Raw genomic sequence first — 23,661 nt, forward strand, 5'->3', positions numbered from 1 at the left:
TCTCGGACTTTGCTCCTCCCTCTACATTAATGCACATTTCCTTAAAAGCATTGTGAGTTCCTATGAAACTTGATATGACTGGTGTGTCACCTTTTTCCCTGTTTGAGGAATTCAGGGCATGAGAACAAGCTTTTCCACCACTCAGCAAAAACCCCCAATGCCTTCTCAAAGCATGCCTTTCAGAATTCCTGAGATGCAAGCATGAGGCACCTCTCAATAATCTACCACAACCCTAGCAAGCAGAAATGAAGATCAAAATGCTTCTGCCTAATTACTGACTTCTGTTGCTGAAAATCCCCTGCATCCTGACCTTTTTTACACCATATTGCCCTACAGTGCCTGCCAGAAGCTCTTCCTTAGCAATGGCACTGTTAGAAGGGTTCTGCTGTTACCTTCTTTGATACCCAACTCCTCTGTGCCTCCAAAGAAAGAAAACTTGAAGTAACTCGTCTCCTGAGCTGCATCATCCTCAGGCAAAGGTCCCAAATGGTCATCTGGGGCAGAGTCCTGTGCATCTTCTTTGTCCCAGGGTATTTCCTCAGTCTATTCTGGTTTGCTCTTTGAAGGTCTTTCAAAGAATAAACCAGAATAGACAGAGGAAATACCGTCTATTCTGGTTTGTTCTTTGAAAGGCCTCTTTCAAATCCGCAGCAATGGTGTAGGAGTTGTCTTCAGACAGTGAGGCAGTGTCTCACTCTCCTTCTTCCTTTTTTGGCTTTACTGAAATGAGATTGTTCAAGGATAGCAACACAGCACACGTCCTTTTCAGACACAGCTTCCCTAAGAGCCACCTTGCTCTGAATGTCTCCCTAAGCATATCCAAGCCCATTAAGGAGTGGTTCATTATCAAGGGTAAGCAGTGGGGAAACATCTGAGGTTGAAGTCTAAAGGCAGGAACAAGAGTCCTTTTTAATTAGCCACATCCTTAAGTGACTTTTCACTGAATACACAGTTACACAGAAATCAAGGTATTTAGCCCAGACTTCTTCCTGCCAGTAGAAACATCAAGAGCTAATAGGGTTTGCCCACAGAGCTGCACATCTCAGGGTCCCTGCACTGACCGTTCTCACCTTCACTTCCGGCAAGGAACACATGGCCTAGAAAGAAAAGATGACGGCGCTACATGCTGCTGTTGGAGGTCCCAGTTGAGGTCCGACGTCACTGGTGGGAGCGGCTGCTCCTGCGGGATGTCCCCGACCATGTCCCCCTATGCCTGGGCCTCTCAGCACTCGCTGCTGTCCTCCTGCTCCTGTCCTGGCAACTCCTGGACCGCACAGTTTGAGTCGAGGCCCAGCGCTGCTGGCGGGAGCGGCTGCGTCTGGGGAATGGCCCTGACCATGTCTCCCTTCGCCTGGGCCTCTCAGCCCTTGTCCCTGTCCCACTGCTCCTGTCATAGCAGCTCCTGGAGCGGACAGGTGGACTCCGGGCCCAGCCTTGCTGGTGGGAGCGCCTGCGTCTGGGGGATGGCCCTGACCATGTCTCCCTTCGCCTGGGCCTCTCAGCCCTTGTCCCTGTCCCACTGCTCCTGTCACAGCAGCTCCTGGAGCGGACAGGTGGACTCCGGGCCCAGCCTTGCTGGCGGAAGCGCCTGCGTCTGGTGGATGGCCCTGACCATGTCTCCCTTCGCCTGGGCCTCTCAGTCCTTGGCCCTGTCCCACTGCTGCTGCCACGGCGACTCCTGGAGCGGACAGGTGGACTCTGGGCACGACCTTGCTGGCGGGAGCACCTGCGTCTGGGGGATGTCCGTGATGGTGTCTCCCTTTGCTTGGGCCTCTCAGCCCTTGGCCCTGTCCTACTGTTCCTGTCACGGCGACTCCTGGACCGGACAGGTGGACTCTGGGCGCGACTTTGCCGGCGAGAGTAGCTTCGCCTGCGGCTGGGCCCAGCACGTCTGGAATAGACCCTGTCCTCAGGGTCAGGGGACGTGCTGCGTGTTGCCCTTGATCTGCTGATGCTGCTGGTGTCCAGTGAGGAAGATGGCAGCGCCTGCTGCCATGCTGCGTGTTGGGGCCTGCTGTGGCTGCCCGTCTCCGGAGATGGAGGTGGGGAAACCAGCACCAATGGCACAGGGCTGTGGGAGCTGGGGCTGATGGCCTCAGATTCTGACCAGCCACGAGCAGATTGTAGTCCTGACTGTCTGGCCGGCCTGGGGCCATTGAGCTCTGTCTCATCCCTGGAGGCTGTAAGGGCAAGCAGGAATGTCAAAGATCACCCAGGCCCCGGCCAGGCCAGGCCAGAGCAGTGCCTCCAGCCCTCCAGCAGTGGATGCTGCGCTCTGCCAAGCCCGGCCTGGGCACTGTCCCCAGCCCAGGGACACCGGGGACTTTGACTCATACATGTTCCGAGCCCAGCACAGCTGTCACACTCCCATCTCTGTGTGCTGTTCCTCAGGCCAGAGCAGCGCCTGTGGGTGCCCTCAGCAGCACAGGAGGAGCACAGGAGCAATTGCCAGGGCCTGGGGAGGCAAACAAGCTCATAGCACTGAGAACAAAAAGTGTACCAGCACGTGGTTGTCTAGCCAAGCGCTTCTGCTTCTTCCTGCTTTGAGCCCTTGTCGAGACACAGGTTCCCTGCAGAGTCCCAGGTTCAGCTTCCCAACTTACCCCTGTTCCTCTGCCTCCTCCCTGCCCCCAGGGTAAAGGCAATCCCTGGCATTGCATTGGCCATGCCTCACTCCTAGATCTGCGAAGGCATCGTTGTCCTCCCACGTTGGCTGTCTGATGGAGAAAGGAAGAGATGATGAATTTCTGCTGCTCTCCCTCACGGAGGTCCAGGGTGTCCCAGCTCTTTCTCCAGCGCTTTTTCAAGTTGGGGGCGAAGCTGAAGCCCAGACTCACAGGACAGGGCAGGGCCAGGGCTCCTGGGGCAGGGCCTGGCACAGCACAGCACTTGCACCCTCCTGGCTGGTGGGCCAGGCAGAAGGACACCAACCTGAAGGGGACTCGGATCCCCAAGATGAACATTTCAACAGGGAATTCCCCACTGTCTCTGCACAGGGGGCACTGGAAATAGAAAGCACCAGTGCGCAAGGCCTGTCCCTGCAGGGCAAACACAGGCAGGGTGAGCGAGGCCCTGCTGCTGCTGCTGCTGCTGCTGAGCACCTGCTGTGCCCCAGGGCTCAGGGCAGGGCTCCTACCTGGATGCAGTCCCTGTGGAACCAGGCCTTTTTGCACGTTGGGCACACCAATGTTGTGAAGGTCTTTCTGTCCTCCACAGGTTCCATGCAGATGGGGCAAATGGTGTCCGGCTCAGGAGTCGCCTCCACCTCCTGCTCTGGACGGTGCTCAGGGCAGAAAGAGCTGGGGGCAAAGGGATGGGGAAAGTGAAAAATGCTGGATCATTCCCCAGGGGTGGCTATAAAGAGAGATGAGGTACCTGAACGGAGTAACGTATAGATTGACACAGCCGCCCTCCTTGGAACAGGGCAAGTGGAACCATCTGTCACAGTTCTCCATGCAGCACATGATGGTTGCCCCGCTCTGGCCGCAGACACAGCAGCGCTGGAAAGAGCCAAGCAGCCCCATCAGCAGCAGCAGCATCAGCAGCAGCAGCCTCGAGGCCTCCCCAGGCAGCCCCAGGGCTAAGGGCAGGGCGCAGGACGTGGCCGCTGCCGGCTCCCAGCCCACAGAGCCGCCAGCTGGAGGAGGGAGGCTGCTGTGCCAGGGCCTCTGTGCCAGAGCTGCGGGGAGCCAGACTTTGTCCCGACTGTTGGGCCGGCCTTTCTTTCCTGCAATCTGGGCTAAGCTCTGGCAAACCTCGCCTGGCACAAATCTCCCTGCTCTTGTCAGGCTCTCACCTTCTGTGCCGCCCGCCGCACTGCAATTAGGAGATCTCGAGGGAGAAAGTTCATGAGTCCCCCGTGGTCTGTCTCTTGCTGAAATAGTAGACTGGCGAAGAACTGCAGCCAAGGGGAGAAGCTGATGAGGAGAGGGCAGGAGGAGCTGCCCATTGCAAAGGTGGAGGGAGCGCCCGGAGCCACTCACCATGCAGAACACGTGGGAACAGAGCCCACCCTTCTGCAGTTTGTCACCGCACATGTCCGGGTCAGCCTCGGCACGGCGACACAACATGCAGGCTGCAGGGGACAGAGCCAATGGCACCGGGCATGAGCAGCTCTGCGGGGCTCTGAGCCTGCAGCAGCATCGGCCCCAAGGCTGCTCTGTCCCTGCCTGGCTGATGGGCAGTGCTGGAGGCCTTGCAGAGCAGGGGCCATTGTGGGCACGGCTGTCCCAGGAGCTGCCCCCTGGCCCAGCTGGGCCCCACTTGGGCAGGAAGGAGGCTCCCAGCCCTGGCATGGCCGAGAAGCTCCTCCTTCCCCCTGCTTCTGCTCTGATCCCCACGCTGCCTGCTGCCACAAGAGCCCCTGGGCCAAGCTATCAGAGAGCTGCTTTGCCCTCACCTGGCTCCCTGCCACCAGGACCCTCCTGCTTTCTGTCAGACATGGCGGCTGTCTACGCTGAGTCTATCTCCTCGAGGGACGTGGTCACTTCGAGGTGCTGTTCCTCTCTGTCTATGGGAGAAAGAAGGGGGGGGGGGGGGGAGTTTGCAGAACAGGCCCAGAGCCACGAGGCTCTACTCCCTGCTCAGCCCTGCGTGAGCCCTGCTCCTGTCTGTTTCTCCTCCCGTCGTCGCCTTGAGTAACACTGCAGTGTCCTCCGGCTGTTCCTCTGCTGATTCTGTGATTTTGGGAAGGGAGAGGCAGGTGAGCCTGCAGCACAGGCCCAGAGCCCTGAGGTGTGGGGCCCCTCTGGTCCCTGGGCAGCCATATCCCCGCCCTACCTTCTCCTCCCGTTGTCAGGTCGCACTGACACTCGGCTTGAGCCCCGCGTTCCCTTTTGTGGCCTTGGTGGCACAGGTCACAATGGCCACTCTGACATCAGCACCGTGTACCCAGAATCGGGGCAGCCATGGCCCCAGGTCCCTGGCAACCACTTGTGGCGGCCCCCTTGGGCACCGAGCTTCTAAAATGGTCCGAGCGTTTGCTCAGGGTGGAAGCAGGGCCAGAACTCCTGCAGCAAGTGCAGGGTCAAATGCCAGGCCCTGGGGCAGCCATCCAGGGTGGCACTGTAGGCAGGGAGGTGCTGTTCAGGCACTGCCACACTAGGGCTCCGGCCCCGGCCAAGGGAAATTTCTGCTCCTGCCCCTGGCAGGTGGTGGCCCATAGAGCCCGTGCGGAGTCAACTGCACTACAGGGATTCAAACCCTGCTCTAGGTGAACTGATGTTTTCATCAAGACCTGTCTGCAGAAAACTAAGATGAACCTGATTTGATGCTGCTGCTGATCACCATTGGGTACAGGAGATAAACCTGGACACCACCACAGCTGCCTCCATTATCCTGCCATCATATGAACTAACAACTTTGACTTTCCATATAAATGGAAAAATTAGTATTAAGCTTCTGAGAAACGTCATCTTTTATACTGACTCAGCAGAAAGACAGAAAATTCACTGAGAATTTTCTGTGTACATTTGACAGGAGAGCTTGCAACTGTCCTCAACTCAAGTCAAATACAGGAGGATGCTTTTCCTACATTATAGGAACTTTGCCAGTTTGGTCCATGCTTTCCTACTAGAAAATACATTGGAAAAATTAGGAAGAGAAGCACAAACAATTCTTGTCAATTTTTCTCTTTCGTGTCTTTGCAAACATGCTCCTGGAAATGCAGATCCATGACTTCTGGAACAATCAGTGGCATCTCTGGGAAGCAGGGCAGGGACTGACAGGCAAGGACACACTGCACCTGCCTGATGCTGGGGCAGCAGGAGTTTGCCCATTTTCCTGTCTCCATGGGAGAGCCACCTTGGCTGGGAAACGATCCCTTCACTGGTCTAGGAGGGAGGCACAGCCAGTGCAATGCCAGGGAGTGCCTTTACCCTGGAGGCAGGGAGGAGGCAGAGGAAGAGGGGGGAAGTTAGGAAGCTGCACCCGGGGCTCTGCAGGGCTCCCGGCTAGGTCTCGAAGCACAAGGAGCCAGAAGAGCTTGGCCGGACAATCCCGAGCTCTGGACACCTTGTCCTCAGCACCGGGAACCCGTTTGCTTCTCCAGGCCCTGGGCACTGCTCCCGTGCTGCTCATGCAAGTTACACACAGACACAGAGCTACCTGCTCTGTCTCAACCCTCTTCAGCACTGAACAGCACAACACAGTAACATGTTCTCTTCAGTACATGGTCTAATTATTAATAGTCCTGCAAAGACTCACATTCAAAGCACACACAAAAACCCCAAACCCTGGTACAAACCTTGCATCAACACAAAATGCATGTTGCTGTTCAGAAACACAGGGCAGCACTTTTGGCCAATGCTTTATAAGATCTTTCAAAGGATTGCAAAAGTGACATTGTTTGGCAACTTCTTCAAGGAACAGACAGGAGAGGCTTCTGAGTTTTTAAAGATTTATTGGTTTGCTTTCACTTTCCTTTTGGCATCCTTACACTTCACCCAGCATTCCAGAAAATCGTGAAAATCCAAAATAATATCAGGGGAAGTTTCTGAATTCATTCATGTTTCTCCCAAAGACTTTCTTGACATACATACAAGTGACTGGTCCTATGACATACAGAGACACAGTGGTTTCCCTGACTGGACATTACAAGACAACGTTATAGACTCCACTATACTAAAACACTTCTGTTGCCTGGTAATTCCAAAGCCTGAAGCTCTTCTAGAGGCTTTTCCCAGTGCAACTTCAATTAGGTTCCTCTCTGCCCAACTCTCGAGCCTCTCCAGGTCTCACTGAAGGGCAGCAGAGCCTTGTGGTGCCTCAGGCCCTGCTCCCAATTCTGTCCCATCAGCAAACACTGAGGGAACACTCTGTCCCTTCTGCCAGGTCACTGGGGAATAAGGCAAACAAGGCTGGGCCCAGCACGGCACCCTGAGCTCGCAGCTACCTGAGTTTGGAGCTCCCCTGTCCACTTCTCTGCCCCACTGTCCCTGAGCTGCCTCAGGGGCCTGTTATGGGAGGCAGGGACAAAGCCTTGCTGAAGTCCCAGCTGGCAACAACCACTGCTCTCCCCTCACAAGCCCAGCCAGTCACTGCAGCACAGGTGGCTATGGGATTGGTCAAGCATGGTTTCCATTCCTGTTATTCCACAGGCTTAGAGATGGCATCCAAGAGGAGCTGTTCTGTCACCTTTCTGGGGATGGAGCTGAGGCTGATGGCCCTGCAGTTTCCTGGCTCTTTCTTGGTGCCCTTTTGCAAGACTGCAAAGTGATGTTGGCTTTCCTCCACTGCTCATGCCACTCTCCAGGGCTGTCTCCTTCCCTGACCTGCTGGCAGAGCACCCTGTGCCAGAGGCAGGAGCAGAGATTTCCCTTGACCCCAAAAGGGAACACTGGGCTCAGGCCGAGTGTCAGTGTGACCTGACAACGGGAGGAGAAGGCATGAAGGAGCAGAGCTCACACAGGGCTGAGCAGGCGGTAGAGCCCTCGTGGCTCTGGGCTTGCTCTGCAAGCTCCTTGGCCTCTACTTTCTCCACAGAGAGAGAGGAACAGCACCTCAAAGCGACCAGAAAACCCTGCCATGGAGCGAGGCTGGGGCTGTGACACCTCAGGGAAACCGGACACGGAGCGGGACTGGGGCTGTCAGCCCTCAGGGAAACTGGCAATGGAGTGGGGCTGGGGCTGAGACACCTCAGGGAAATGGGCCATGGAGTGGGGCTGGGGCTGAGACACCTCAGGGAAACAGGCCATGGAGTGGGGCTGGGGCTGAGACACCTCAGGGAAAGCGGCCATGGAGCGGGGCTGGGGCTGTGACACCTCAGGAAACCGGCCATGGAGCGGGACTGAGACTGTGACACCTCAGGGAAACTGGCCATGGAGCGGGACTGGGGCTGTCAGCCCTCAGGGAAACCGGCCATGGAGTGGGACTGGGGCTGTGACACCTCAGGAAACCGGCCATGGAGCAAGACTGGGACTGCCAGCCCTAAGGAAACCCGGCCATGGGGCTGGGGCTGCGGCTGTGACACCTCAGGGAAAGCAGCCATGGGTGTGGCTTGGCCTTTGACACCTCAGGGAACTCACCATGGCAGCCACCTCCAGGGGTTTTGAAGTACTTGTTTCTTGGTTTAATGCCCTTCCAAGATCAATTTTCCTGATCATTATCCATGTTTTGGACAAGTATTGCCTCCTGAACAGGCCACCTCCTGGATGTGCAATGATTCCATCTGATCCAGCTGTGCCTCTTCCTTTCTCAAGGGATGGACAGAGGGGCTCTATTGAAGGTGGCATTTCCTGCAGGAAGGGAGGCGATGCCAGACACAGCCACAGGAGGTAATTGCTCTGCTTCTGGGCCTGAGCCCTGCTGAGGCTTGAGCTGCCCTCTCTGCTGCTTGGCACTGCGGGCACAGCCCGGATAAGATGGGCACAGCCCAGAGGAATTGTCCCGAGCAGGCTCAGGGCACACGGGTACTGAGCTGTCCTGCTGGGCTTCCTTCCGTGGGAGACATGTCCCAAAACCTGGGAGCGGCTGCACGGGGTGCCCGTGGTGGGGAAAGGGCAGAGGGGGAGAGCAAGGCTCCAGTGTGTCCTGAGAGGGCCTGGCTATGTGCCCATGTGATGTGGGAGCTGTTCCATGGGCAGGTGGGCAAGCAGGAGGGAGGGACGGAGGTTGGGAGTGACAGCTGTGGCACTGCAGATTTCCCCAAGCATTTAGTGAGGGTTTCCTGTGTGGGAGGGAAAGAGCCCCAGGGCCCTGGGCTGCTCCAGCTGCCCCTCCAGGCATGTTGCACAGCACTGGCAAAGAGCGTGGAGAGCGACCAGGAGCCACAGGCTTCCACAGCCTTACCCCACCCCCTTGCAGTCCCCAATTCCCCAAGGGAGAAGGGGATCCCAACACACCATGGAAATGGTTCTGTAGCATCTGTGATCCCTCCTCGACTGGGATCATGACTTGGATTAGTTGGAAATGCTGGTGAATGGTGCTTTGAAGACCTTGTCAGATGTTGGAGGCATGTTCTGAATGTACCTTTCCTGACAGAATAATCTGTGTCAGTATGCCAAGAGCTTACCATGAGCCAGTTCCCTTAAATTTCACTGAAGGTAGATCAGTTCTGGAAACCTTACCCTGCTCCCTTCTGGAGCCTTGAGGGAACCCACAGGATCACTGTCAGTGGGAGGAAGGAGCGTTTAGCTGTCCATCCTCCTCCCATGTGCAATGCCACTGTGTCCTTCCGTGTGCTCTGTGCAGCCACAGAGAAGAGCAGAGAGGGAAGGGGCTGGGCCCAGGGCTGTGCCTGGGGGCTGAGCCTTTCTCAGCTCCTTTGCAGCCCCCAGGGAGCCCGAGCTGCTTCTGTGGCCACTGCCAAGCCCTGGCCCTGCCTGGGGCTGGGTTTCAAGCTGCTGGCTGCTCCAGGGAGTCCTTTCTGCCCCGCAAGGGGCTCCTTCCATCCCAGTGTGGGGCCACTTCAGGCAGGAGGTCCCCCTGGCCCTGCTCCTGAGTGGAAGGCAGAGACAAGGGAATGCCTTGGAGGGCACCAATCACCCAGGTGCCCTCACTGCCACTCGGGCCTGAAGGAGAATCTTCAGCAGTGCCATTGGAGCTGTTCTGTCCTGCCTTTCTTTGCAGCTGAGCCTGTTTCTAAAGATGATCTGGCTTCCCAGCCTGTGTTCAGGATTGAGCCTCTGGGAGATGGTGAGGGTAGGTCAAGGCCTTTCCCCTGGGAGAGCTGCCAGCTGAGAGCCCAAAGCTCGGCCAGGGGGGCATCGCTGCGGGTGCCAGGACAGAGCCATGGCTGTGTGTGCCCTCCCCCTGCACGATCCACTCACAACTTCTGCTCAGCACTGGCAGCTGTTTGGAGGAAGGTGGGCCCTGGCCCAGCTGAAAAAGCCTAGATGATTTGTTGATTTTACCAGATTTTGCATACGCATGACGTCCTGAACATGCCATCAAAGTAATGGAGAACACTTCCATCTTTTAAGGTGTACTTTTTGTTTCTCAAGTGATGGGCCAAAAGGCAGGACAGAAGGAGGTGTTTTCCCAACGAAGCAGAGGCCGATTGGCAGCCCCTTCTGCAGGACAGAAGGCCAAGCCAAACACAGACATGGGCATGGGCACAGGCTCAGAAGGTAATTGCTGTGCAGGGCTCAGCAGGGCTCAGCCCTTGGCAGGGCTGTGTGACAGCAGCTCTTCCCCCAGGGCCTGCCCTTGCACGGCCCGGCAGCAGCCAAAGCTGGAGGCACCTCTGGAGGCCTTGAGGCATCTGGAGCTTGTTCACAGCCCTGGGGAAAGTGGACTCGTGCACCAACGTCCCTCCCACTGCAGCTGCTCCGGAGCTGGCCCTGAGTGCCCAGAGGCCCAAGGCACAGGAGCAGCCCCGAGCGGGAGCCCTGCCGCGAGCCCAGGGCCAGAGCCAGCCTTGGCTCCCGACTGGGCAGGGGCTGCACTGGGTCCTGACAGGGCCTGACTCTGTGCCCTGGGGCTGGGGGAGCTGTCACGGGGCAGGGAGGGTCAGGGCTGGCAGTGGCTGCCCAGGGATGGGTTTGGCCCGTGTCCCTCCAAGCAGCGACTGCCCAAGAAGCTGCGCTGGCCCCGGGCTCTCCTCCCAGGCTGCGGGGCTTTGTTGGGTGGCACAGCCTGTGCCAAGGGGCGCAAGGTGCCTGCAGGCCCCAGCTCTGGGGGAAACGGAGAACGTCCTGCCCGCATCCACCGTGCTGCCAGCTCAGCAGTGCAGCACAGCACGGGCTGACATTCCCCATTGCTCCCACAGGTGCAGCTGGAACCACAGAACATGTTCCTGATGCCCAGAAGAGCCTTGGAAAGGGTTTCTGTAAGGGAACAGGCTTCTGGTTAGGGTTACTGGCAGGCCTGCTTGTTTTGGAGCTGATCTTCATCTTATGCTGTGTCCGAATATGGACTTGCTGGAAGAGAAATGGGTGAGTGCTTAGTTCACCTTTCCCTCAAACAACTTCTTTTGAAATTTTACTTCAGACAGAAAACATTCCCAGTGAGGCTGCAGCCTAGGTGTGGCCAGTCCATGATTGTCCAAAGAACTCTGCTGAGGGTTCTGCTGCTGCTCAAAGCTTTCATTGGCCTCCTAATTGCTGGGCCTTGTTCTGGGGGGCCCGCTGGGGCTTCAGCCAGTGCTGGCTCCCACTGAGGCTGCCTGGCCAAGAGCAGCCCCAGGGGCACAGGGCAGAGGCAAAGCATGGTGGGGAGGAGAAAGAGCAGGGACCAGATTGCCCTTGAAAGGCAGAGGCGCTCTGGGGCCCACTTCTGGCCCGGGAGCCTGCCCAGAGCCGTGCCCTGCTGGCCGGGGCCTTGAGGGACAGCTGTGCAGCTGGGCCAAGCTGTGCCAGCAGCTCCAGCCATGCTGGGGAGCCTTGCCAGCTCTGGGCCAGCTGTGCAGGAGGGTCCCTGTGTGCCACTGGCAGCTGAGGCCTCAGCCACCTCCTCTTTCCACAGTTCCACCTCTGGAGAAGAGTTGTAAGACAGTGGCTGCACCTCACACCCAAACAGCAGGAGCAGCTCCTCCAGCAGTTAGAAGGGCCTGCGCAGCCCTGTCAAGAGTTCTGAGGAGAAGACTGCAGAACAGCCATCGACAAGGAAATCTCCTATTCTCCTGGAGATCCCACTGACACCTCCTCTCTCCATGTATATCCCCAAGCTACTTCCATCTCCTTTTTAATCCTCTTCTGTCCCGTCCCGACTTCTTCTATAGACCCCAGGAGCAGCCCAGCACCCTACAGCCCCTTCTGAGACTAACATGTTGTTTCCTCTGCCCCTGAACCCCCTGGTCCTGCCCTCTAAAAAACACTGAAGTTATCCCCGCTCACTGCCAGTCTGGGTGATGGCCCTTTCTTTAGTTGCACTACAGGGAAGGTGCCATCACCCCAGTGTTTGGGTGGCAGCAGCAGCAAAGCCCAGCTGGCAGCAGCACTGGCTGAGCTCCATGGCCAGAAGCAGCCGTGGATGCCCACGGTGTGGGCAGGCAGGAGCCAGGCAGGGGCTGCTGTGACCAGCGGCGGGGTCCCGAGGGCTGGGGGAGCCCAGGGGGCAGGCAGCAGCATGGGGCTCCCGAGAAAAAGCAACCCCATTTGCTTAGTTTTTCAGTTTTAGAAATTAGAAATTTGTAGAAATATTTCAAAATATATTTTCTGTAGAGAGACATCCCCAAATATATCTTCCCAATTACTATAGTGTTGAAAGATTTTTGTAAGTAGTTTTAGAATTGAGAGAACAAGTGACCACATTTTGTCTTCACTTTTCATTCTTAGAAATATTTAGAAATATCTTTTGTAGAGAGAAATCCTCAAATGTTTCGTTTATGTTTCCACAACACATCTCTATTTTTGAAACTAGTTTTAGAGTTCTGGAAAATATTTCCCCCTTTTACAATAAAAAATAAAATTGCATTTCAGTGGTAATCTTTATTCTAGAAAGAAGTAAGACCCCTTCAGCCAGCCAGCCTGCTGCAGAGGCTCTTTTCCCGCAGCAGCTTTGTACCTAGTCATAACCAACATACATAAAACCCTTTCCCAGATATTTCCTGGGATTTTTGACAAGCTCACATCTTAGTCTTCTCAGACAAACTTTGAGCACAGTGGGAATCCCTTCAAGTTACCATCTTTCTTTGCTTCTGGTGGAACTCCCTCAGTTCTAGAGCAGGGCCTTCTCTCAGCTTCCTGCTGACCCCGGGCTCTCCTCCCGGCCTGCTGGGCTTGGTTGGGTGGCACAGCCTGTGACGTTGCTCCCACATGTGACTGAGGGCACTGCTTAAGCAGAACCTATCCATCCTCTGCAAAAACATTTATCACTGAAAGACACCATTTTCTGAAATAATTTGGGGAAAAGCTTGGTCATGAAGCTTCTCCACCAAAGGTGGGGCTTTCCAGGTGATATCAGCACACCTTTCAGGGTGGGCAGGTGCCTTACTGCGCAGAGAACTGTCTCCCAACCCACTGGGCCTGAGGGGCATTTACTCTACCACAATTCCAAGATTTCGGCTGCAGCAGGAGGAGGAGCTGTGCTGAGTGAGAAGCTGAATCAGAAGCTTCAGAGTGCTCAGAAAGTCCTCACAAATACGTACCTGTCAGTGGGGATGTGGATCATTCCTCTTGGGTTCAGGTGCAAACAGGGCATTTTGAGTAACATTTGCAGCCTGTACTGGCTCTCTCAGGCCTTACACAGCCCGAGGCAGCAAAGGAAGACTTGGAAAAAAGCATTAATTCCATAAAAGTGGTGTTGGGAAAGCAGGAGATAGCAAAGCACTGCTGAAAGCACGCAGTGGATATGATGTAAAATTATTGTTTTATTGATATACTGCAACATATTTTTCGAATGATAGGAGGAGAAAGAAATAATGATCAGTTATCTCATTATTAATGTTAATTTTCTCTTCCAGTATTGCCCGCGGGTTGAGTTATTTATTAAGCATGACAGTTGGGCTTTAATGTATCAGCTGTAGATTCCAGTCACAGCAGTCTAGTTTAATAATTGCATTTCTTTCTCCCTCATTTTGACTAATAGCATGCTTATAGCAATTACCAAAATTCATCATAGCACAAAAATAAACCATTTGAAACCTCACCAAAAATGGCAGCACAAGAGAGCTCTGCTTAGCATTTAGTGGAGAATTCAGAACAGTTTCTTGGAAAACAAGGAACAGCTTCTCTGATCATTCAACAGCCACAATGTGAACATGGACACTCAGTGAAAGCCAAGAGTGCTTCAGGTGAGCCAAGGCAGTGTTGAATAGGCTGCTGTCACTAAAAACGCGCATTCAGACTTCACGGGAAATTCCCTCTGAAAATGCACATTCCTATGTGGTTCTTTAGCTATAGGTAGTTCAGCCAAGCCATGGCAGTTTACCAGCACTGGCAGAAAGTTGTTTTAACACTGCATCATCAAACTGTTCTGGAGATTTCACAGTCTGCCTTGGAATGGCTGTAGGTGCCAAGTGGACACAGCTTCTGCTGTGAGGAACTTAAAATCCTCCTTACTGCTCTTCCAGACTCTTTAAAGACAAGGTTTAACTTCCAGCATGAGCACAGCTCTGCATAAGCTCATTTACCCCAAAACCTATAGGCATCAAGGCAGCCAGCAGAAATCCTGCACATTCCCACCATGCCAAAGAGAAATGGGGCTTATTCAAGGACTGACAAATAGGCAAGACTTTGAGGGGTGAGAGTGGAATGAAAATAGAAAACTTGAGAAAAGCCTGGTGTTTACAGTTTTGGGAGAAAGGGCAGCAGGACTGTTAGCTGCGTGCTCACCATCTCCTCCTCCAGGTGCACACAGGGACGGAGCAGCCCCAGTGAGTGGTTTCAGGCATTGAAACCACTGTAAACTTGGAATTGATTCACAAGTGAAAATAAAGACAGAATAATCACAGAATCCCAGACTGGTTTGGGCTGGAGGGACCTCAAAGCCCACCCAGTGCCACCCCTGCCATTGCAGGGACACCTCCCACTGTCCCAGGCTGCTCCAAGCTCCGGTGTCCAGCCTGGCCTGGGGCACCGCCAGGGATCCAGGGGCAGCCACAGCTGCTCTGGGCACCCTGTGCCAGGGCCTGCCCACCCTCACAGGGAGGAATTTCTTCTTAACATCTGACCAAGTACCTGGTTACACAGACACCAGGAACTGTCTCACTCTGCAGCAGGCTGTAGTCAATGTCTGCTGAAATATGATGCACAGAATCCACCCCAGGTTCCGCCTGCACGCATTGCCTGCACTCCTCTCAGGACACAGCTCTCACAACCAGTCCCAGAGTGCTCCTGCTGCCCAGGAGGAGATGGGAAAGGGCTGTGTTCTGGCTACAGCCTTGGCAAGAGCTCAGCAAGAGCCATTGGTGTCACCGCAGCCCGAGAGACAGATCAGGGAGAGAATTTCTATTTGCCCTTTGAAGCTGAGAAGGGACCAGTTTGTGTCTGAACAGCATTCCTTCACGCCTCCCCATATTATCTAAAAGTAGGAGACTTAGCAATTAAGCAACCCTCAGATGAACAATTGAGGAAAACTAAAGATTGGAAAGATACCAAAGGCTTCCCTCACAGGACTGCAGAGTGATGCATTGCTTTGCAACTGCAGATAAGCCAGGCCACAACCAACCTCAGCCTCTGGCCACTATTTAAGAGCCAGGAGGAAAAGACTGGAAGCAAGAAAACACCAGCTTACTACAAGTTTTGCCCTGAAACTCTATTGGCACAGGAGCCCCAGGCTTTCCTGCATGATGCTTCGTGACTCCACGATGCTGTTACAGCCACGCTCAGCTGCTGCACAGCCCATGCATCGTTCACTTGAGCAGCCTGAGCCTGGGAACACCAGAGAGTATTATCAGAGCACAGGGAATGCTGCTCTAATTGTTGTTTTGCAATGTTATGTGGATAAATGATCATCTGGGGAAAGAAACATGGTGTATGTACAGCTAATCTACTTAGAATTTGTTGTAAATTAATCATATTGAATATTAAGACTATTCCCTATTCTCACGTTAAAATGACTCCTCAGTATTTTCATCTGATCTTACCAGAAACGATGAAGCTGTACTTTGCTGTCCACCTCTCCCATTCTTACCGCTTGCACTGCCAGGAAAGTGCTAAATAGATGAATTGCCAGCTCCCTGCAGCAGAGAGCTGATCTTCTGGGCCCTGTGACACACAGACGAGGGAGTCAAACCACAGAGGCCTTTGGAGGCTAAAATCCTGTGTCTCTGTGGTGCTCACAGCAGCTGGTGCCAGGCAAGAGGTGAGCAGTTGCACAGGTGACCCGAGGTCTGTGGGGAGTTGGAAGTCCCACATATTTTGTTCATGTGTCAAATCTGGGCTCTGTTTCCTGTGCTTACCCCATAAACTCCATAGGTGAACTCACTAAAAATGGCATCACAGAGATCCCTGCGGATCAGCTAAGTGCAGATATCAGGTCAAAGACTGGACTCACTTACCTTGGAGATTCTTTCCAGCTTTCGTGATGCCTGACTCTATAAAGTGAAGCTGGTCTTTTGCTCATTCTGCATTTTTGTCATAGCTTCTGAATCAATCCCTTCAGAACATCAGCTGAACAAGTATTGCTCTCCAGGCAGCTTCTGACACAGTAGAGGGATGGGCAATAGAAACCACACAATGTTTTTCACAAAGGTGTATTTGTTCTTTTCTAGGACAATTTTGGAATCAAGTGCTGTAGCACAAACATGTTTTTTAAGGTTTACAATAGCCTCTCACCTTTACTGGTTCTGCAAAGCCAATTGGGGGCTGAATACCACTCACACATGAATTAGTGGCCAATTGGCCAAAACTTCTCTTTCTTGTCTCCAGCCCAGCTTTAGCCATGACTCTGCACACTCAGAAATCACAGGGCAATGGAAGATTTGTCCTCTTAACAGCAGTAATGCAAGATGACTGCAGATGAAATTTTACATTCTAATTAATACTTGGTCTCCAGTGATGCTCCTGAGTGTCCTGGCTGTTCAGAGGTGTCCCAGCTCCCCCAAACACAACTGCACCAGCCAGGACATCTCATTTCATGGCCCGTGGCAGCAGAAATGCACTGCTACAAGGCTCTGAGACCAGTGGGCCGCACTACAGAGCAGATAATCTCCAGCAGGGGTTGGAGGAAGAGTTCTGCTTTGAGCTCACCTGAAGATGATCAATAGCTGCACCCACCAAATTTGTTTTGTTGTTGCCCATCAGAACTAAGGAGAAGAATTTCTCAGGAGCTCCTGCCAACCATTGCCGTGAGCTATTTGAACTCATGTCCTTGTCCCTTTCCCAGGTCTGCTGTGTGAGGAGCCACCTCCACAGTGCTGCCAGACACCCTGGGGCCACCAGCCCCTCGCTGGAAGGGTTCCAGCCAGGTACTGCCAGCTCTGCGTGTGCTGGGGATGTCACCTCCTGCACACACACCTCGTAAACGCCCCATAAACCCCCGGCACTGGAGTGGTGCGTGTGCATTACTATCAAGGTATGTCACTGCTTCCATAATAAAATTATTTCAGGGGGTTGTAAGTCAGCTATAAAATTCTCTTTGGGCTAAAACTTGGCATGTCCACATATGCAAACACACTCACACAGCCTGATTTCTGGGAAGGGGAGAGACTGTGCATTACTCCTGAATTCTGCACAGGGGCAGAGGGTATTCTCACGGGGAGAAGCTGCAGAGCACCCGCGAGGCCAGTGGGGGAAGGCAGAGACTGCTGGAAATGGGACGGCCACAAACCCACCCATCCCTGCCATTCCAGCCTCCTTTCCATCGCCCAGCTCCGGGAAAGGGGGACGGCATCTTGTCTGCTCTTGGGGACGGTGAGCGGAGGGTCACATGTTTTCCCAGCTCTGTGAGAAACTCAGAGGGTACAGGGACACTTCAGAGTCCCCCTGCATAGGCTGCTTCAAAGGAGGAGTCCTTGGAAGCTCACCGGCACTAAACCCATCCTTTAAACAAGCTTTGCTTTGCAAGAGTTTGGATGGTCCTTGACTGTTACTGCAAACTGCAGAGGGAAAACATGTTTGCAGTGCCAGGACTGTCCCGGGATGTTGTGTTGTTTCTGTAGAAGTTGGACTTTCTGTTCCCCCTAACATGTAATGGTTCTGCGCTGGTTAAATTCTCCTTCCCTTGTGCTGCCAGTTATCCCAACTCCTTCCCAGTTGCCTTGGTCACTAATGTATCCTTTCTCAAATCCCTCCCCGGTGCCCTGTCCGTCACTCGGCGCTTGCACCCTTCTCTCTAGAAACTTCCAGCCAGAGCATTGAGTGATTGGTTCAGGGACCAGGGCCCCACCCTCAAGTTATCCCCATTGGGCTTCTCCCTAAGTCAATCTTTTGTATCCCGCTCCCCTCTGAAACTCTATTCGCCAGAGGATCGACTCCTCCCCTGTCTCCCTCCCTCCTTAGAAGCTGTTGCAAGCGTCTCTCCTTTTCCCTGTCCGGCTGTCGATTCCACTGGGACCCAGTGAGCCTGGATTCCCCACAGTTGGACAGCGCTCTCTTTTTTCTGCTGGCTGCAGCCATAAGCCGTGCCACGTCCCGCCGCAAGGTGTGGCTGCTGTCACAGCACAGGGCGTTTGCCTCAGGCGCTGTCCCCAGGCACGGAGATCGGGACAGTGCTGCCCTGCTGCTGGCGGTGCTGGATAGCTGGCCGGGCCGTCCGAGAAGGACAATCCTTGCCCAGCTTGACTGCTTCACTGGGACATGGCTGCTGTTAAAGAGTGTAAATCCCACTGCTCACAGAGGTCCCTCCTGCAGGGCCCTGCGAGCTTGGCACGGTCACAGCAAGAAGAAATCTGCTGCAGGAAGCTGCATCCAACAGTGCGTGCACAGTTAGTGGGAAGAGGGGAGGGATTTTTAAGAAGCATAAAGAAAAGGGGAGCATAGAGAAAAAGGGAGCCTCCTGCTGTCTCTTGAAATCTCCCCCAGCCTGAACAAGCTCTCTTTGGGGCTAGAGACTCCCAGAAGCAGAATGGGGCAGTGCCTGCTGTAAACACAGCATCCTTGTGATGTCTGCAGCTGCAGGTGTTTGTACACTTGACCTTTTGTGATAAACAGTAAGGACATTTCCTTCCTACTTACTTTGCAAGTCTTCTAGGAAACACACCAAACTCCAGGCAGTCATTTGCTGTGATGTTTTGTTCCCTGAATGACACTAAACTCCACCTTTATGTCAGTGTTGCTCGGGTTTGCTGGGTCAAAATCCATCTCTGGCCTGAGGGAGATGAGTCATTTGCCTGGGTGCTTCCACTCCTGCTGCATCCCTGAGAACTGAGAACTGCTACAGTTCTGGGAAAGAACTGTAACAACATATTATCATGTATTCAGGTGGTAAAAAAAGGGGAGTGTAATTGAAAGTAAGCGTATTCTTTAATTTCATGCAACTATATTTAGTGATATTAGTGGTTTGAGCATTGCTGTACATCCTCCCAACTAGAAATTATCTGGTTCCACCATGTGGACTCAGGAGAATGTAACAGCTCCATCTTTTCAGGGAGGAGGCAGCAGTAGGACCACAGTGATTGTTTCACACAGTAGACCTGAGCACACAGTTTGCTCCAGCTCGGAGCATGGGCTCATCCCAGCCTAAGAACTCCTGAAGGCTAAATGATTAGAAATAGCATTACCACAGGATCTACGATGGCTATCATGAGATAATCATCGCACATCTGGATTTTTAAGACACAGAGCATAGTCCGGTGCTTTCCAGTCCCTGGTGACATGACCTAATAGCAACAAGCGCCTGGAGCTGCACTAGTGCAGCACTCTGTGCTGGGGGAAGGAGGCACTGCTGGGCTGGGAGAGCACACAATTGGCAGCCCATGGCTGTGATTTTACACAAAGCTGTTTGTGTCTTGTAAATAGATTTCTTTTCCTTCAGTGGTAGGGAGCCAGGAGATGCATTGGTCAGCAGCAGAACAGAGAACGTCTTGGTGCAGAGCCAGGAGCAGGGGAAGGACAAGCCTTCCAGCACAGGGTACTCACATGGCTTTTGAAATGGAGAGCTGCAGCAAATGTGGAAGGGTAAATAAGGCCAGGAAATCTTTTGCTGTATGAATGAACTCCCTGCTATTTATGATGCAGAGTTTCCAGGGATGTTGCTTTGGAGCTGGGCTCCTGCTGGGCAAATTATTCTTTCCAAAATGAGATGGGTGCCATGTTATCATTCCCTGGCTCTACCTGTCCCTATCTGGCTGCTCCTCAAAGCTCTGGCTTCAGCCCAATCTTCTGCCTTCTCAGCAGCAAAATTTAAATGGTCCTTATCATTCAAAAGACTTGACTTCAAATTGAAATTTTAACAACTGATTAAATCAGCTCCCTCTGATCTAATGGTGTTGGTGTCTGGGAACCGTGCAGACAGGACTGAGATGCTCAGTACAGGCTGCAAAACCTGCTGGAAATGCATGACAGTATTTAGGTTGTTTATGACACTCCCCTCCCATTTCCTCATGCTGTTCCTGCCCTGTACTGGGTGGGCGAGGCTGTGCATGCCCTTTGAGCAGAGATGAACTTTTGGGGTCAGCTGCCTAATTGCCAGGAGGTGCCAAACTGTTTGGGTCGCTGGTGTCCTCTGCCTGCCCTGCAATTCATAGCCACCATTTCTCTCACCTCTTACTTCTTCTCCCTGGTACCTCTGCCACTACTTCAGCTTCTCAAACCTTTATTTCTGTTTCTCCTCCCCTCTGGAAGTTGTTGGGTCTTCTCTTCTCTTCCCAGGGAAGTGATGTGGGCTCATTTTCCTTCTCCAGTCTTCACACCTGGTATGTTCCTTCCATGTGCTGGCAGATGGATGTGGAGAAAACATCAGAGAGTGAACCAAGTCATTTACACCAAGAGAGATTAGATTATGTTATCACTGGGTTGTTTACAATCATGGAATCAGAGAATCCTTAAAGTTGGGAAAGACCTTCACAAAAATCAATTCCAACCATCAAGCACCACCATCACTATGTTCACCACTAAACCACATCCCAAGTCCCGCATCAATATGTCTTTTGAGCTCTTCCAGGGATGGTGATTCTACCAGTGCCCTGGGCAACCTGTTCCAATGCTTTACAACCTTTTCCAAGAAGAAACGTTCCCTAATTTCCAATCTAAACCTCTCCTGCTGCAAGTTGAGACCTTTTCCTTTTGTCCTGTCCCTGTTCCCATGGGAGCAGAGCCCCAGCTGGCTCTACCCTCATGTCAGGGACTTGTGGAGAGCCACGAGGCTCCTCCTGAGCCTCCTTTTCTCCAGGCTGAAACCTGGAGAAACTCAAACTCACAGTTTGAGTTGATTCAGAGGAACCAACAAATCTGTTTTAAGTACTGTTAAATGATGCTGGCTGCTCTTAGTAGCAAAAACCAGAAAACAAATGAGATATGCCCAGCAGCTCAGTGTGGTGAGTTTTGCTAGGAAAGAGCCCACTCCAGACTCCAATGGCAAAAGCATCAGCACCAGATTCTGCCTGGGATAACCTCTGTGAATTCCTCCCTCAACTTATGCAGCTGAAATAATACCTGATCCACATGAACCAAATCTTGACAGCGGGTGCATTTTTTCCCTACTGTTTCCAAACAAAAATCAAACATAAACAGTGAGAAATTATTTCATCTCTCCTAATGAGTGGCAGCATGAGAACTCAGCAATATGTTAAGAGAAAATCTCCCTGGTACACTGAATTACACTTTTCCTGGAGCGAAGCAAGAACCCCTGTGATTGAAAACCTCACTTTCCACACTCAGAGACTGTTTTTACAAAGTATTAAAAAAAAAGTATAATGTTCCAAAATTCAGCCAGGAAAGCAGCTGTAATAATTCTTCCCTAATGCCTCTGAAATTAAGCTACACTTAGCTTGATTTTTGTCAATTTGGAGTGTATGTATACACAATATTGCTAACATATCCCTGCAGTAGATGTGTGCAGTGTGTGCTGCAGTGCCCAGCTGCTGGCTCTGTCACCCCAGAAACTGCTGCTCCATCCCCATGGGCTGCGGGCCCCCATGGGCAGGGCGGTGCCGTGGGGGCTGCTCCCCTGCACGGCCTCCCCTTCACATCCCTGCCAGAGCCATGGGCAGCTGCCTGTAGCCCCCGAGCGCGCTCAGGAACTGACCACTGCTGCTGGAGGCCTTGGTGCTGAGCCCCTGAATCATCTCTCACTCGGACATGCTCACAAACAAAGGAGGAACAGGACCTCAGTGGCCCGAAGAGCTGCCCACAGAACCAGGAGGACCTGGACGAGTGGGATTGCAGAAGCGGCACGGGGAGAACATCCAGGCAGGCTGCCAGGGGCTGAGCCTGGGGCAATGGGAAATCTGCAGTGGGAAGGAAACCACACAGCATCTGGTATTTTGAAACACAGCTAGAGTTTTCCTGTGCATTCTGACTATGAGTCACCAATGGTAGGCTGTGAAATTCCTAATACCTGTCTGGCCCTTGGGGCTGAGCTGTGGGATGAAGCTCTGGAGGGAGACCTGGGAGAGATCCTAGAGTGAGCCAGGGTCCCCCATGTCAGAGCAGAGCCCAGAACAGCGGGAAGGGATCCATGGCAGCCTCGCTCCCCCTCTGCCCTTTCCCCAAAATTGGCCAAAATACATCCTGAAGCACATTGTGAGAGAACTGCTCAAAGGGAATGGTGGGTGCATTCCCACAGCCTTGTCCTGGGGCTCAGCAGCCGAGGGCTCTGGCTGCATGTCTAGACACGCCGTGTCCGGAACAGTGGGAAGGGATCCATGGCAGCCTCGCTGCCCCGCTGCTGCTTCCATGCCCTGCAGGGCTGTTTCCCAGCCTGGCCTGGCTGCAGCTTCTCCCCAGCCTCTGCAGGAAGGCATTGGGCATCAGCTGACACATAGCCCAAACTCACCAAGGATCCCCTGCATTTTCCCAGTCCCCAGGCACATCCTGAGGTGTGGCTGCGTCGATGAGGGAGGGCCATAGCCAGCCCCAATGGTTAGGGGGGTTAGGAGGGGAGCAGGATTTTCCTGATCCTTACCCATGTCTTGGACAAGTATTGTGTCCTGAAGAAGCCACCTCGTGGATGTGCAATGATTCCATCTGATCCAGCTGTGCCTCCTCCTTTCTCAAGGGATGGACAGAGAGGCTCTATGGAAGGTGGCATTTCCTGCAGGAAGGGAGGCGATGCCAGGCACAGCCACAGGAGGTTATTGCTCTGCCTCTGGGCCTGAGCCCTGCTGAGGCTTGAGCTGCCCTCTCCGCTGCTTGGCACTGCGGGCACAGCCCAGACAAGACGGGCACAGCTCAGAGGAATTATCCCGAGCAGGCTCAGGGCACTCAGGTACTGAGCTGTCCTGCTGGGCTCCCTCCGTGGGAGACACGTCCCGAAACCTGGGAGCAGCTGCACGGGGTGCCCATGGTGGGGAAAGGGCAGAGGGGGAGAGCAAGGCTCCAGTGTGTCCTGAGAGGGCCTGGATATGTGCCCGTGGGCTGTGGGAGCTGTTCCATGGGCAGGTGGGCAAGCAGGAGGGAGGGACGGAGGTTGGGAGTGACAGCTGTGGCACTGCAGATTTCCCCAAGCATTTAGTCAGGGTTTCCTGTGTGGGAGGGAGAGAGCCCCAGGGCCCTGGGCTGCTCCAGCTGCCCCTCCAGGCATGTTGCACAGCACCTGCAAAGAGCGTGGAGAGTGACCAGGAGGCACAGGCTCCCACAGCCTTACCCCACCCCCTTGCAGTGCCCAATTCCCCAAGGCAGAAGGGGATCCCAGCACATCATGGAAATGGTTCTGTAGCATCTGTGCTCCCTTCTCGACTGGGATCATGACTTGGATTAGTTGGAAATGCTGGTGAAAGGTACTTTGAAGACCTTGCCAGATGTTGGAGGCATGTTTTGAATGTACCTTTCCTGACAGAATAATCCGTGTTGGTGTGGCAGGAGCTTACTCATGAGCCAGTTCCCTTAAGTTCCTCTGAAGGTTGATCAGTTCTGGAAACCTTGCCCTGCTCCCTTCTGGAGCCCTGAGGGATCCCACAGGATCACTGTCAGTGGGAGGAAGGAGCATTTAGCTCTCCATCCTCCTCCCGTGTGCAATGCCACGGGTTTGGCCCATGTCCCTCCAAGCAGCGACTGCCCAAGAAGCTGAACAGCCTTGGGCTCTCCTCCCAGGCTGCGGGGCTTTTTTGGGTGGCACAGCCTGTGCCAAGGGGCAGCAAGGTGCCTGCTGGCCCCAGCTCTGGGGGAAAGGAGAACATCCTGCCCGCATCCACCGTGCTGCCAGGTCAGCAGTGCAGCACAGCATGGGCTGACGCTCCCC

The 23,661-nt window shown here is 53.7% G+C and overlaps 1 protein-coding gene across 1 annotated transcript in view; it reads right to left on the bottom strand.

Annotated features, from left to right (window-relative positions):
- Nucleotides 1-23,661, bottom strand: part of LOC131096399 (zinc finger protein 345-like) — a 356,657-nt gene that overhangs the window by 98,446 nt on the left and 234,550 nt on the right. The gene's annotated exons all lie outside the window — the stretch shown is intronic.

The sequence above is a fragment of the Melospiza georgiana genome, unplaced genomic scaffold (assembly GCF_028018845.1).
Source record: "Melospiza georgiana isolate bMelGeo1 unplaced genomic scaffold, bMelGeo1.pri scaffold_29, whole genome shotgun sequence".
Classification (NCBI taxonomy): Eukaryota; Metazoa; Chordata; class Aves; order Passeriformes; family Passerellidae; genus Melospiza; species Melospiza georgiana.